This window comes from Orussus abietinus, unplaced genomic scaffold (assembly GCF_000612105.2).
Source record: "Orussus abietinus isolate OABI.00-Male unplaced genomic scaffold, Oabi_2.0 scaffold43, whole genome shotgun sequence".
NCBI classification, from domain to species: Eukaryota; Metazoa; Arthropoda; class Insecta; order Hymenoptera; family Orussidae; genus Orussus; species Orussus abietinus.
Window position 1 is genome coordinate 545,098 of NW_019394351.1, and position 16,319 is coordinate 561,416.

Sequence of the window (16,319 nt, forward strand, 5' to 3'; positions counted from 1 at the left end):
AATTCGTGCCAATTTTTGTGAATTGTTTAAGAAAATTCCTGGAAGCCCCGAAGACCTTCTTCGCGTATATTTCCAGGAATTTCGGCGCCCGTGAAAAGGGTGCAAGCAAACTCGAGGGTGCATGAAAAATCCAGGGTCTCAAGGGTGGTTTGTCGGTGCAATCGTGAACCGATAGCAAGCCTCTGGTGGCGTTTACGGAAACGCACGTTAGGGGGGGGGGGGGGGGCACATGAAATATCGAATGCACCCCTTCCGGGCTGTAATCGGAGCCCGGGGGTGCTTCACCCCTTTTTTCTTCGGCAGACTTTCGACGGAGCCGCTCGGGGCTGGTTTAAAATTCAGCTTGCGATTCAGCCAACCCCGTCGACCCAAATTCGGGAGTCAAGGGCGACAAGGGGGTGCCTTATCGAATTTCTCGCACCCCGCGAGAAAAAAAAAAAAGAAGAAAAAATCACCCCGGATTAATCCCGAGGGTGAACGTGGCTCGGATGGAAGTCTTTACACGAAGAAAAAAAAGTTCGCAGACGTAACGAGAAATTTTGCCTGCTTATCCACCCCTTACAAATACTTATATGTAATTGTTATTGATATTTGCGTGTCATTTTTCATTGATTTAAGGGAACGGAAGCTTCACCGTAACTTCCTCTTCTCGACGGATGTAATTCCTAAATTTTACAGATTTTTCGGCAAGTGTGAATTTCATTTCCTCGGTGAAGGAAGTGTCGGAAGCTTTTGGGGAAGATCGTAAATTCGATCGCACCCTTGAAGAGGGGTGGATCACCCCCAAGTGTCGTCTCGAAGATCCGAATCGTCGATAATGTCTTGAACGACATCGCGTATAGATTTACAATAGCGAGTAAATTATTCATAAAATATGAATCGAGGGGGGAGAAGAGGCGGTAACCTGTACCGTGAAATACCTCAAGGAATATATAATCGACGTCGATAAAAGAAAATTACCAATACCCAACAAAATTTACTTAAAATGGAAATATAAAATATAAGCAAAATCTCGTGAAATAACGTAAACACAAATATAACTAAAAGTGCAAGTGTAAACTCTTTGAAAATATCCTAGGCGCAATGCAATTAACGATGTAAGTAAACTCTCGTTAAATAGCGCGGGTTAAATATAATTAATGAATATAAGCAAGGCCTTATGAAATAACGCGTGAATGGAGTATAATTGGAAAATAAAGTCTGTTAAACAGAGTTTAATATAACACGCACCCACCCACCCACCCACCCACCGGCGCCCACGCCGCTCCGTCGGCCGCGGTTTTCTCTTCTCTTTGGGAAATATAAAGAGGGAAAAAGCGAAGAAAAGGGAGGCGGATCTTTTGTCCTCCTCTGCAGGTGTATCCCTGGGTTGTGTATCTCTGTGTTGTGTATCCCCTCGAGTGCTCGCCTATGAAACGAGCAAACCGGGCTGCAGGCTACCCCGGGGCTCTCGGTCAGTTGAGCTGCACTGTCTGCCGTTAAAGCGCATGAACTTCATTGAATTCTCCCCGTACATTGACGAGGTGCCAGGAGAGACTTAGGAGGTAAACCGAGGGATAGTACATCGCGACCCGAAGGCACATTCCGGCGAGCGTGTTGACCGAAACTGCCATTGACACCTCTCTTTTGAGAACGTCCGCGCGACCATTTTGAATTTCCCGCGCTCTTCTGACTCCTGCGATAATTGTACACGCTTTAATTTACTGCTTACTTTATATTATCTTCCCTTTTGGCATCTGCGAAAATCATGCGTCATTTAGTTTACTCCTTACTTCATTTCATATAATGTGCGTCCGCGCGACCATTTTGAATTTCCCGCGCTCTTCTGACTCCTGCGATAATTGTACACGCTCTAATTTACTGCTTACTTTATTTTATCTTCCCCCTTTTGCCATCTGGGAATATTATACGCGCTTCAATTTACTCCTTATTTCATTTTTCATTCCTTTTGACTGCTATGAAAATGCTGTGTCTTTTAGTCTCATACAAGGCGCGTCCGCGCGGCCATTTTGAATTTCCCGCGCCCTTCTGACTCCTGCGATAATTATACGGGATTTAATTTACTCCTTACTTTATTTTATCTTCCCTTTTGGTATCTGCGAAAATCATGCGTCATTTAGTTTACTCCTTACTTCATTTCATATAGTGTGCGTCCGCGCGGCCATTTTGAATTTCTCGCGCCTTTCTGACTCCCGCGATAATTATACGGGATTTAATTTACTCCTTACTTTATTTTATCTTCCCTTTTGGTATCTGCGAAAATTATACGCGCTTTATTTTACTCCTTACTTTATTTTATCTTCCCTTTTGGTATCTGCGAAAATCATGCGTCATTTAGTTTACTCCTTACTTCATTTCATACAGTGCGCGTCCGCGCGGCCATTTTGAATTTCCCGCACCCTTCTGACTCCCGCGATAATTATACGCGATTTAATTTATTCCTTACTTTATTTTATCTTCCCTTTGGCATCTGTGAAAATTATATGCGCTTTAATTTACTTCTTATTCCATCTTTCATTGTTTGATGTTTATCAGAAAACAATCATTTAGTAGCCAACCGAATAATTCGTCATTTAACTTATCACGAGATGTTCGTCGAAAAGCGTACTTTTGTACTCTCTCCCTGAATTTCTAACCTCCAAGAGCGCGTTTATCGCGTTTATCGCGCCAGTCGGGTTCACCGACGTGTTTACACCGTTTATAAACCTCGTTCGCTATAAACGTCGGCGGTCACTTTCCGCTGGAGTGTCTCGAACTCCCGTCAAACGGCTTCACGCCGAATGAACCTTCCTCTTCAGGATTAACGCCCGACCTGCGTTAATCTAACCGCGATAAAGTACAAAGATGCCGCCGTGGGAATAAAGCGAGCCGAGAAAGGCTTTGTGAGGTCCAAAGCGAGACTTTGAAGCGGAAACCGAGAGCCAACGGCGACGCGACGGCGCTAGTGACGAGCAAATGCAAGACCGAGACCGACTGCGAGTAACATAACCTAAAATATCCGCACCAGAATTTCGGTTAACAAGTGAGGGAAATATTCAAAAAGGGACAAAGGCAAAATGATCGGAGGCAGGTTTGGGTAAGTATAATACGTCAAGTAATATACGTGCTTTTCTACACGTATATCACAACGTATAATAAGAAAAAGCGATAAACTCCTCACAAAAACTCCAAACCCTGTGTCTCCTCCGAAAAAAATCCCAGCCACTAGCTCGAGAGATGAATTTAAACGGAACAATCTTCCCCATCAAGCTACCGTGGACGCAGTTCGGATCAATTATATGAGATCGATGCCCTGCGAAATATTCTTGACTTTAATGGTAACTTTAGTAAGTTATTAGCTCTTGTATCACCGTGTTTCTTCAATGTTCCGTTTTACCTGTACTTTTGTACCCCGTTGCAGGTTTAGGTCGATCACCTGGAAGCAGCCATTTCTGGTAAAATCATCATGGGCAGTTAATCGAAATCCAGCTTGCTGCACTTGTTGGTAAAAGATGTTAAAATATGTTAAAGGATCTTTGTGAATTTTTTTCGCGATGCGAACTGCGTCCACGGTAGCTTGATGGGGAAGGTTGTTCCGTTTAAATTGATCTCTCGAGCTGGTGAACTTCTGTGGGAACTTCTTGGGAGAAAGCCTTGGGGAAACGTGTTTTTTCAGGCGTTAACTACGGGAAGAAATTCCCGCGACAATTGCAGACTTGCGTGGGGTTTACGTGGGTGTGTGTAGGTGCATTTACGTGGGTGCGTACCTAGGTGCGAATAGGTAGGGGGTCTCGTTACTTCAATTATCCACGAGTAAGGAATTTTTATGCCCGACGCGTACCGAGGCGTAAACGAGGACGCAAGGAAGCGGACGTCATCGTCAACGTCGCCCTTTTCTACCGAGGCGTCGCGACGCTACAGTTTCCGGCGACGTACTTGTCCTTTCAATTACCCGTCTTAAACCCCTCCAGAATAAAATCCCATGGTGTGTTTCAAGAATGCCGAGGAAATTCCGATGAAGTTTTACCGGAGATTTTTTGTTATAAAGATGGATAAATTAAATCCGCCCGACATTTGGTCCAATATTACCTGCACGGTCAGACGAATTTCGCCCGTATGTAGAAAGGGCTCCGTGTTCAAAGAGTTAAGATCCTTCGAAAAGCGAAATCTTCTCGTAACCCGCTGATTAATAAACAAAAGTAGAAATAGAATTCCCCAAACAAACAATGAGACCCATTAAACCTCTCCAAGGCTTTCAATAAATTCTGTAAACCTTAGTAGTTACGGAATCCTGCATAAACCTCCACACCCTAATGATAAGAGGGAGGAAAAGATGCTGAATTATTATATTATTAAATTTAGCATTTTTTCCTCACCCTTATCATTAGGACGTGGAGGTTAATGCAGGATTCTGTAACTGCGGAGGTTTATAGAAAATGCTGAATTATTAAATTCAGCATTTTTCCCTCCCCCTTATCATTAGGACGTGGAGGTTAATGCAGGATTCTGTAACTGCGGAGGTTTATAGAAAATGCTGAATTATTATATTCAGCATTTTTTTCCTCCCCCTTGTCAAGTCGGCCATTACGGGACAATGGGAGAAAACCGAAACGAAACGGAGTAGGGAGAAAAAAAATAGGAAAAAAAGCGGGATCGCAGGTCTCGGGTTCACAAAGCCACCCATTTTCTCGGGGCAGGTGGACTTATCAGGGAGATAAGACTTGGTTCTTCAGGGGTGGGATTTGGAAGCTCGGCTTCAGGGCGACGACCCTGGCGAACAAAGCCCCGGAGAACCGCCATTAACGGGCGACGACTCAGCCCCGTGACAATAATCAGCAACAAGTAGAAAAGAGGCAAAAACCCTTAACGAGTCCTGACGAAGTTCCCAGGGGTTGCAGCCCGTTTACGCGAGCCCCATAATTCCAAGGGGGTGGACCGTAAAAAACTGGAAATCCTCGATTGTCTCGCCCCCCAAGGGGTGCGAGGTGGAAATCTCGCGGTACACCGAGGCGCGTTTCCGAGGTGAATGTCGTGTACAAAGGGGTGTACCTACCCCCGAGGACGTGGGGTAAAGTTGGATAAATTGCACCGGGCTTACGGAAATGCCAATGGAAATGTTTTTCCCAAGATATTTTGGCTAAACATCTTTATATGTAAATTTGTGTCGATTATGTTACCGAGCGAAAGGGGTGACCTGCCCCAGGTTTCGGGGGCAAGGGGGAAGGGCGAGAAAAATCGGCGAAAGGGGGTGGAAGAAGGGTAAAATAAAAGAGGGTAAGGAATAAGAAAACAGAGAATGTCCCCAGAGAATTCCCGGAGGCTTTTCCTAGGTTGCTCTAGAAAGGGGGTGGAGGAACCACCCCCAACGGGGGTGGAAAAAAGCAGGAGGTTGCTTACTTAGAGGGTTTCTGGGGGAAGGTCGAGACTCGGTCGGAATGGACCACTTTCGATTGTACATGTTTTCGGGAAAACATCTCCTGTTGGTCTTTCGGGACCCACCCCTTCCTCCAAAGTTTGAAACCACCCCTTGTGAGCACTCCGACCTTCCCCAACATGGATGGGGCTGTTAATGAATTGGAATGTAGAGAATTTAAAGATCATGAGATTATCAGGATGAATTCGCGAGAAATTCCTTCGGGAGCCACCCCTTCCTTCAAGGTTTGAAACCACCCCTTGTGTAGACCCCGACCTTCCCCAACATGAATGGGGCTGTTAATGAATTGGAACGAATAAATTGGAATATAGGGAATTTAGAGATCATGAGATTATCAGGATGAATTCATGATGAAACGGGAAATTCGAGATGGGGTTAAATTTTCATCCAAGGGTGAAGGTGGAAATTCCCTTCCTTCTGCGAATCCGAATTTTTTATTAGTTATTATCCCGGGGGAATTTCATCTCGAAAGTTGGCCGGAAACTCGAATTATGGAATTATGACATTATGGAGTGTGTAACGAGAGTTTCGGTTTTAGGGGTTGGGGGTGGGTAAAGCGGAAATTCACGTTGCTTGTCAATGAACTTCCGAGGACTCGACTTCCGACCTGCCTTAAGGTGGAAATTAGGAACTCTGGGACGAGGAGAAAGGGAAAATTTACCCCGACGTCGTTTATTAATCAATTTAAGGAGTTTCAACCCCCCGTCTAACCCCCGGCTGCGATTTACGGGGAAGGGTGAACCGACTGAGGGGCAAATTGCTGCCAAGGTAAATTGCTGCCCAATTTGCCGAAATTTCGCCCCGCCGTTTCGTGAAATCCCTCGATTTTTCGCTACGCGCCCTTATATGGGGGGGTGAAAAGATGGAAAATTGAGGGAAGGTCTAGGTCGCAGTTTTTAAGACCAACGAACCAATCGGCAGGAACTTCTTCGAGGTGTTCCGCCAATTCCGTCAATTTTCTGATCTTTGCAATTTTCACAAATTTTCTTTTCTCCGGTATTTCTTCAGATGTTTTCCCGAACTCTTATTAAAAAACGAGGAAAATGAAAATTGAGATACGTATCGAAATCGAAATTTTCGAGATGGTCGAAGGAATTAATCGTGATATGAGTTTCATCGAGAAATGCCAATTTCCCGATCCCAGAGCTTTTTCGCACATTTTTTCGCAGCCCTTATTGAAGGGGATGGAAAATGGGATAAAGAGGAAAAATATCGAACAAACCAAAGTCACAATTGTTAAATCAACTAATGGACCATTTTCCGGAGAGCTCTTCAAGGTCTTCGCCCAGAAACGTGAATTTTCCGATCCTCGAGATTTATCACGGAAACGAGGACCCTGACCTTCCCTAACAAGGGGTAACCCTTTAATGAGCTCCACTAACACGATTTCCCGACGTCCGCATTATGCAAATTAGTTGCGAATAAGCACCCCCCTTAACCCCGGAGCTTGAGAATCGGCCGCGAAATTTCACTTTTCACCATTTTTCACAATTTTTCACCACTTTTCGCCATTTTTTGCGATATCAGTCTCATTTAAAAAAATCCCTCCATACTGGAATATTTTTTTTATCCGGTTTATTTTCCGATTTTTTTTTCGCAACAATGGCCAATTATCAAAATCCTGGCGGGGGATATGTGGTTTTTAATTTTTCATATAATCCGTAAAAGATAGCAGGAAGAGGGAAGTTACCATTCCAGAATACCGAGCCACGAATTCGAGATGTCGAATTTCGATATTAAATTCCCACCGAGGGGTGGTTTCACTCCAAGCGCCGCAATCAACCCCTGAGGCACTGCTCTGATTAGGTATTTGTTGATAAATGTTATTCCGGCACTCCTAAAACAAATACTTTCTCTGTTTACTTATTCCTCGCCGAGAAACGCGCATTTTAATTGGAAGAAAATTGAGGAAATATTTTCCCTGCTTAAATGTTTATTGATAAGAAATTCGACGGTCTCTAAAATATCGAATTATTTCCTCCAGTCAAATATGTCGTGATAAGAAACATTTTTTCGCTGTTAATAAAAATTTAGCAATTATATCAAATTATTTTCCCCCCGTGCCAAAGAGTCAGGATAAATGTGATAAGAATCCTTTTGGCAACTGTTATCAAATCTTCGTTCAGCACAATATGGGGTGGAAAAAAAAATGTTCAATTAATTGATACTTGAGAGTTTTCGCCCCAAAGAAAACAGAAAAAATGGAAAATACATTTGAAGTCTCGGGGAAGAAAAATTTTCAATTCCTAAAAATCCGTCATTTATCTCGCGTCATTAAGAGCGCGATCGCTCGCCCTTAATTTTAATTAAATCATCCCTCTAGAGGATGCGGCATTAAAACCGAACATACACCAGGGGTGCGTCTTGCATCGCGAGTGCACTCGCCCTAAATTAATCATCCCCTGCTTCATTAGCGGCGACAAAAAGGGAGGGCGATAAGAAAAAAAGAAATAAGACTCACACCCTTATCTTTATTTAAAAAGGGAGTCGCGATTCGATGATTTAACATTTTAAATAAAATCACTCGATGATTTAACATTTTTAATAAAATCACTCGATGATTTAAAATTTTTAATAAAATCACTCGATGATTTTACATTTTTAATAAAATCACCACCACCCTTCAACCACCTGAGTTGAATTTTAATTCGGATGTTTCTTATCGTTATCAGAATTACTTTAATAGCAATTATTCCTGTCTAATTGATCAGCAACCCCTGAAAATAGAGGGGATGAAATACCGGCTGGGTTTCGATTAAATTATCTAATTACTGCCCCCGCAAAGTGGATACACCCCATTGCGGGGTCACTTTGGGGGTGAGAGTGCACCCCATTTGCGGGGTCATTTTAGGGGTGCGTGTAATTTTGCGGGTATGCGAATGAGACTAATCGAGGGTAAACGATTCACCCCCCTCGGGGGTGGGATAAACTGCGAAATAATTAATACGCGCCCGCTGATAACATGATAACACCGCATAAGGGTTGATTTTCTGTGGTCATTTTGTGCCCTCCCTAATAAAAAGGGGATGAATTTTTTTCAAAGTTGATACTCTGCAACGCGATTACCCTTTATCGAATGATTTCCTGAAGACAAGATGGCGGCAAGTTACCCTCACAGAGCCTAATAGAACAAATCGCCCGTAAAATCGAGTGGAGGTTAGTAATTGAACTTCAGGGGTTAAGAAATATACCTCCAAGTGAAAACCCCCGGAAAATGAGATCAACCAGCCCCGTGATGAGATAAATCATTAACTCCCCGAAACTTCCCATCAAAGGCTAATTTCCTGCAGACAAAATGGCGGCCAATAATTCCCTCGCAGATCAAAGAGCAAGTCGAATCGCTCGTATAAACTCGGCAGCGAATCCAGAGCAGGCTTTCCGGGTCGGGGAAGAAAGAACGAGATAAGGGAAATTAAAAGAGGGTGGATTTTCCTGAAAACTGGGGAAAAAAAAGAATCCGGAGATGACCATCGAGCTGCAGATCCCTGCAATGCCGGCGGGATAAGACTCTTTCTCTCCCTCTGTACATGTGTATACACATTTGCATGCATATATGCATACGTATGGGGGTAGGTATGGACCAAAAATACGTATACACATATGTACCCTCGTATATAGTTTTCACATATATATATATATTTCATCTCTTTCCCTTTTACTCCACCCTGGTTCCTCCGGGCATTGCTTTCATTTCCGGACTCGGCAGACTTTCCTCGGGGGATTTTCCATTTCTCGAGAGTCGCTCTTTTCCGCCAAAGGCTCGAGCCGTGCGACGTCTAAATACTCGCGAGGACTCTCACCTAATTGGTACTCGTTTGTCGGGCTATTAAGTCGGCCATGTTGGTATCCCAAGGAGAGGCGAAAAAAAGCTCACCCTCCGCGAAATAGGAAAAGAGGGGAAAAATGAGGAAATGAAAGGGAGAAAATTTCCACTTTCGATTCGAGGTTCATCGGACCTCATAAGGGGAGGTTTTACGCTCATTAGGTGTAATAAGTTTCTCGAAATAAAAAATATATTAAACGTCATATTGATAGTGTTGGTATCCTGAGTAGAGGGGAAAAAAGCTCACCCTCCGCGAAATAGGAAAGGGGGAAAAAATGAGGAAATGAAAGGGAGAAAATTTCCACTTTCGATTCGAGGTTCATCGGACCTCATAAGGGGAGGTTTTACGCTCATTAGATGTAATAACTACTCCGAAATAAAAAAAATATATAAAATGTGACATTGATCGCGGAACGTGGGAAAAATCACCTCTTTGCGGGGTACCGAGAAAAAGGGGGAAAATGAGGAAATGAAAGAGTGAAAAATTGCACTTTCGATCCTTAAAAGAAATGTGTCGCACCCTTATCGTTATTTAGAAAGGAAGGCGCGATTATGAATTTTTCATAAATTAACCAGACGATTCAAAATTTTAAGAGAGAGGAATCAAGGGGAAAAAAAATAAGGAAAACATTAAGAGAAATGCAAAAAAAAAAGTAGGCAACGGGAAGAGAATTAAAGAGAAACCTGAAAAAACAGGAAAAACGTCACATTTCCGGTTCGCGGTTATCCGAGCCACCTCACAGGGGCTAAATCCACCCCAGGCCGATTACGCACAGGCGAGTGCGGAACGTCCGCGCGGAATTGGCCGCAAAGACCGCCGGAGGCCCCGCGGAACGCAAAGCGGAATCAATTAACCCCCGACTGCCTAATTCCCCTTTACGCTTTCGTAATTTCCCGAAAGCCAGTGGAGATTATCCGAGCGAAAAGTAAAAACGGGAGGAGGAGGAGAAGAAAAGGAAAATCGCCACCCCGGAAACGGGGGCGAAACACCCCCCTAGGTGCCCCTCTTACCACGGAAACGGAAGCACTATCAGGCCGACCACTTCCGGCGAATCGGCAACTTCCTTCGGATCCTGGCAACTTCGAACCCCCTTTCCTCCCCTGGGTCAACGAAACCCCCCTTTGCCCCTCCTGGGGCAATGAAACCCCCTTTGACCCCCAGGGGCAATGAAACCCCCCTTTGACCCCCTCGGGCAATGAACTCCCTTTGACCCGTGATATCGGTTACCGACATCGGTGCTCGTTATCGACCCATCCCCTCCTACGGGGGGGGATGGTCAACCCCTGTCCTCCTTGGGGGACCCGGGTGAACTCTATCGCTCCTTTGACGTCACCTCCCCTTCCTGGGGGAAAAGGGAAAAAAGGAAAACAGGAAAAGGCGGGAACGAATTGGCCCTCTCTGGTCATTTCTTTGGGGAGGGTGAGAGGGGGGTTACCGGAAGTTGGGGTGAGATAGTGCTGATAAGGCTTGTTCTCATTTCACGGTTAGCTTGGGGATGGTTAGTTCTCGTCGCTGAGAGAAAAAAAGAATCCTTTGACTCGGCACGGAGAGAAACAAGAGACTTAAAGTTACGGAAGCCTGTTTTTTGGATTAATTTAATAATTAATAAATTGTATCGATTCCGGCAAATATCTTTTTGCAAAATTTCCTGGGCCGGGAAATATGACGTTGTCACAAAATTGATAAAACTGTGTCAGTGGGAATTTTTTTCCCGCCGTGTTATCAATATTCCCACTTTATTCTCTCAATTTTTAGAGCCAGGGGGTGTCGCGAGTTTTGATAACATAATAACTATAACCCATAGTAGAAGCAAGAAAAATTGATTCCGGCAAATATTTTTCTGCAAAATTTCCTGGGCCGCGAAATATGACGTTATCACAAAATTGATAAAACTGTGTCAGTGGATAATTTTTATGTCGCGAGTTTTGATAACATAATAACTATAATCCATGGTGGAAGCAAGAAAAATTGTATCGATTCCGGCAAATATTTTTCTGCAAAATTTCCTGGCCCGCGAAATATGACGTTATCACAAAATTGATAAAACTGTGTCAGTGGATAATTTTTATGTCGCGAGTTTTGATAACATAATAACTATAATCCATGGTGGAAGCAAGAAAAATTGTATCGATTCCGGCAAATATTTTTCTGCAAAATTTCCTGGCCCGCGAAATATGACGTTATCACAAAATTGATAAAACTGTGTCAGTGGATAATTTTTTTCCCGCCGTGTTATCAATATTCCCACTTTATCCTCTCAATTTTCAGAGCCAGGGGGTGTCGCGAGTTTTGATAACGCGTGCTCGCATTCGCACAGGTAATTGGTCCTCATGTCCGTGCAATTAGACCTTCTAACTAGACCGAGTCGAATAGCGACGTCGGTTTGCCTGCGTTTGCTTTTCACCATTTCCGGCCGAGACCACGCGAGATCCTTTCAGGGAATGTCCTTTCATCCAGGAAGCTGACGGGGGGTGACAGGAGGCAGGGGGTTCCACCCCAGAACTAAAAATACCCCGTGAGACCAGCATCCACCTTGGTACCCCACCGATCTTCTTTTTACCGAGTTCTTCTTTCTCAGTGTCCTCGCAATTCCCCAACAGCTCCAATTAGGACGAATTAGACCCCCCCGAAAGGAAAAGTTAATTACAGACGATTAAAGCCGCTTCGCCGTTTATTATTTATCGTTATCTCCCCCTCTATGGGGGAGGCTCTAAGGGGTGCATCTCTTTGTGGTGCCATTTCGCTTTTATTTTTCTCTCGTCCCCTGGACGGGGCTAGGGGATAAATCGAATTACCTCGTGCTTGTTATTTATCCTTACTCCTGCAGGACATTTTCCTCCTGGGTGAGGTGCAGCCCTTTGTTGAATTATTTTCTCTTATTTTAATTTCCCGCACGAGGTGATAAGAATTACAGCGGATCTGATAATCGCATTACCTGCGTTGGTTATTTATCGCCCCTGCAGGACATTTTCGTCCTGGACGAAGTGCAGCCCTTTGTGTAACTTTTTCATTACACTTTATGCCCGGAAGGAGGTGATTACAATTGCAGAGGATGGGGTAATGGAATTACCTTCGTTTTTTATTCAATGCCCCTTCTGCAGGACATTTTCGTACCTGGATGAAATACTCGCTTTTGTTGGAAGTTGTATTTTCCTTTGCACTACCTTCTATCGTATATCATTCTTATCCTCCCGCCCGAGTTAATTATAAATCCATAAATTGAAAATACAATTGGATTTCCACTTATCTGGAAGGGGTTTCCCCTTCGCAGAATTTTCTAATTTCCTTCTCGGGCCGCACGTATCCACCCATTCTTTATATTTCCCCTCTTCGTACGTATCAAGTGCATTAGAATTGCACAGGATCGAGAAATAATTGAATCACCCCGGTTATCAATATTTGAAGTTTCCACGGACGTCCCAAAAGAGTCGCCTCTGGGGATTATTCTCCATTCCTTTTGCACCACACGTTTCCCTCCACTTTTATTGCGCCTCCTCTATTAGAATTCCGCCGGCCAGAAAGGTAATTGAATTACTTGGCATTCTTTGTTTATCATACCCCGCAGTCGGGCATTTTCATCCGGGCGAAGTGCATCGCTTTATCGGGGCTTCTTTATGCATCTCATATCTGTCCGCCTCCACCATGTGACCCATTTCCGGAGAGCCATGGACCTCCCAAAAATGAAAAATTAACCAACAACATTGACACCCCCTCGGAATAATCGAATCACAGCCCTCCAGTTGATATTCCCATCCCTTATCGTCGTTTCACACCCCCCGCGAATCATTCAGATTCCTCTAAATCTGAAATTCCAGGGAAAGTGCAATAATAAAAAATAAAAAAAAATTCAGAAATTAAATCCCTCGACTTATTGGGTTATTTCCTCTCATCTTAATTATTTGTCATCCCTTATCATCGTTTCGTCCCCCCCGCGAATCTGAATCTGAAATTCGAGGGAAAGTGCAATAATAAAAAATAAAAAAAAATTCAGAAATAAAATCCCTCGACTTATTGGGTTATTTCCTCCTAACTTAATTATTTGTCATCCCTTATCGTCGTTTCACACCCCCCGCGAATCATTCAGATTCCTCTAAATCTGAAATTTGAGGGAAAGTGCAATAATAAAAAATAAAAAAAATTCAGAAATAAAATCCCTCGACTTATTGGGTTATTTCCTCCTAACTTAATTATTTGTCATCCCTTATCATCATTTCGTCCCTCCCCTGCGAATCTGAATTTTCCTCTTATTTCAATATGAAAAGAAATTGCAATTTTGCATTTAATTATATTCGCGGGCGACTCTTTCTATGATTTGGCGAGTCTAGTGACGGAAATGGCGACTCCGTCTGGGGAAGTCTTGACGTGTTAAAAAAATCAGTTAATATCTCATTTCCCCCCTCAAAAGGGAACTCACCCCCTTCGGTGGGTACTTTTCCTTTTTTTATTCCCGGTCACCCCCTTGCCGGGGGCGTTTCCTTCGAGGAGCGTCCCGGAAGTCACGGCCGGCGTAATTAGAGGCGCGTCCGCGACCCGGGGGACGGAACTCGAGAGGGTAGGTGACGATAAGGGTGGATTTCCATCCGAGTCTTAACCCACTTTCAGAAGAATGCGGCCTCGCCGATCTGCCGCTCATCTACGCGTCCCTCCGCCGCGGAAACGCGATGCTGCGGTGGGTGGGAGTGGGCGAGATAGGGAGGAAATGGATGATAAGGGTGGAAGTGGGTGGTACAGGGTGGAAATGGATAGCAACGGGTGGGAAATAGTGGAAGTGAGTGATAAAGGGTAGAAGTGGGTGGAAAACAGTGGAGGTGGGTGGAAATGGATATAAAGGGGTGAAAGTGGGTGGCAAATAGGGAGAGTCAGGGGGTGGTAATGGGTGGCATTGCTTTTCTATGGACACTGACGGATGAAGTAGGGAGACGTTGGATGTTGACGGACGATGTCATGCCAAATATCGTTAGACGATGGACGACGTGCAGCAGTGGCCAGGCGAAGTGCCACCCAGTGGGTGGAAGTGGGTGGCGGTGGGTGGAAATAGATCCTGATGGGTGGGAGCGAGAAACGCTGGACGACAGCGGACCATGTCCATGCCCAATATCGTTGGACGAGCGAAAACACGCAGCAGTGTTCTAGGGAAAGTGGGTGGCGGTGGGTGGAAGTGGGTGGAAGTGGGTGGAAGTGGGTGGAAGTGGGTGGAAGTGGGTGGAAGTGGGTGGAAACGGGTTGAACTAGACTCTGATAGGTGAAAGCGAGAAACGCTGAACGACAGCGGACCATGTCCATGCCTAATATCGTTAAACGAGCGACAACACGCAGCAGTGTTCAGGGGAAAGTGGGTGGCGGTGGGTGGGAGTGGGTGGAAGTGGGTTGACATAGACTCTGATGGGTGAAAGCGAGAAATTCTGGACGACAGCGGACCATGTCCATGCCCAATATCGTTAAACAAGCGACAACACGCAGTAATGTGTTCAGGTGGCGGTGGGTGGAAGTGGGTGGAAAGAAACTATGATGGGTCAAATCGGGAAACGCTGGACCACATCGAGGCCGAGTGTCGTTAGACGAAGACACGTCGTCCTGGCTAGGTGAAAATGGGCAGCGGTTGGTGGAAATGGGTGGTAGCGGGTGGCTATGGGTGGAAGTGGATGCCGATGGGTGGCTATGGGTGGAAATGGATGCCGATGGGTGGAAACGAGAGACGCTGGATGACAACGGATCATGTCGATGCCGAATGTCGTTGGACGAATGAGGATGTGCGCCAGTGGCGGTGGGTGGTGATGGACAACGTCGAGTGTCGTCTGCTAGTGTGGCCGACGGCGTGTAGCAGTGATTGTGGGTGGAAATGGGTGGAAATGGGTGGCGGTGGGCGGAAGTAGGTGGAAATGGGTGGAAGTGGGTGGCGGTGGGTGGCGCAGACAAAGAAGAGGACGGCATCCCCGAGAGAACTCTCTCAATGCCAGAATTACGGCGAGCCTCGGCTGGAAACATCGAATGGCCCCCTCGCACCCCCACCCCTTCAACTCCAGGGGTGCCATAGGCCCCCTTCCGGTTCGGATCGCCACCCCATGCGTCTGTTTCCCATAAAACAACCATGAACCGGATAAAAAGTGTTGGAAACCCTGCTCCACCCAAACCCTTTCAAAAAGCACCCTATCAAAAAAAAAGAAATGCATTACTATCTACCACAAATAAACTGAAATTAATTCCCTTTGAAACGATACGACAAAATCGTCGCTCATGGAACGCATTTGCCCATCTCGGCAAATCTTTTGTGAGATACAAACACCCGAATAGACAAACAAAAGCTGCCATTCCATTATTTCGAGGCTTCCCCCGAAATTTTCGAGTCCTCGTTGAATCCGCGCCGGGTTCCGTCAAAAGGCACTCACCTCGAAAATCTGAAAACTTGAAAATTTGTCAGCAAAAAAAAAAGGAGAAGAAAGAAGCCAACAAAAAAAAAAGGACAAACGAGCCACTCTTTTTGCGGGCCGCCCGAGTTTTCCTTCGGGCCTCGGAAAAGGCCGTCCATTTATCCGCGGATTTCGTCGGACAAAGCGACCAAGCGTACATATATAAACACATACACATTTTACACACACACATATGTGTACGCATTTGCGTATATAATATCGCAGCAAACGAGGCGAGTAATAAAAAGCGACAGAGGGCCGGTGTCATAATCAGGGAGATAAAAAGATCCGTCCTCACTTGTATTATTATTATACAGTATTATTGAAGCTTCCTTGAAAAAAAAATACATATATATACTGTAGAACCTTACTTTTATCTACACGTACGTATTTTCGATTTTTATTATTACTATACCGTATTATCGAAGCTTTTTCTATTATTTTATTATCAAAGCATACAAGATAAAATAGGTCCAGAGGAGGACAGACGTGATTTCAATTCCGCCGTGAAATTAGACTAATGGCGTGGGACATGGCCGGGGAAGTAAATGCAAGGTTTAGACCGGGCCCCGAGATAAAACTTTAATTCCGCACTTCCAGACATTGCGCCGGAGGAAGGGCGAAGTAAAGAAAAAAGAAGCAAAAAAAGAAGAAAGAAAGAAAGAGAGACGGGAA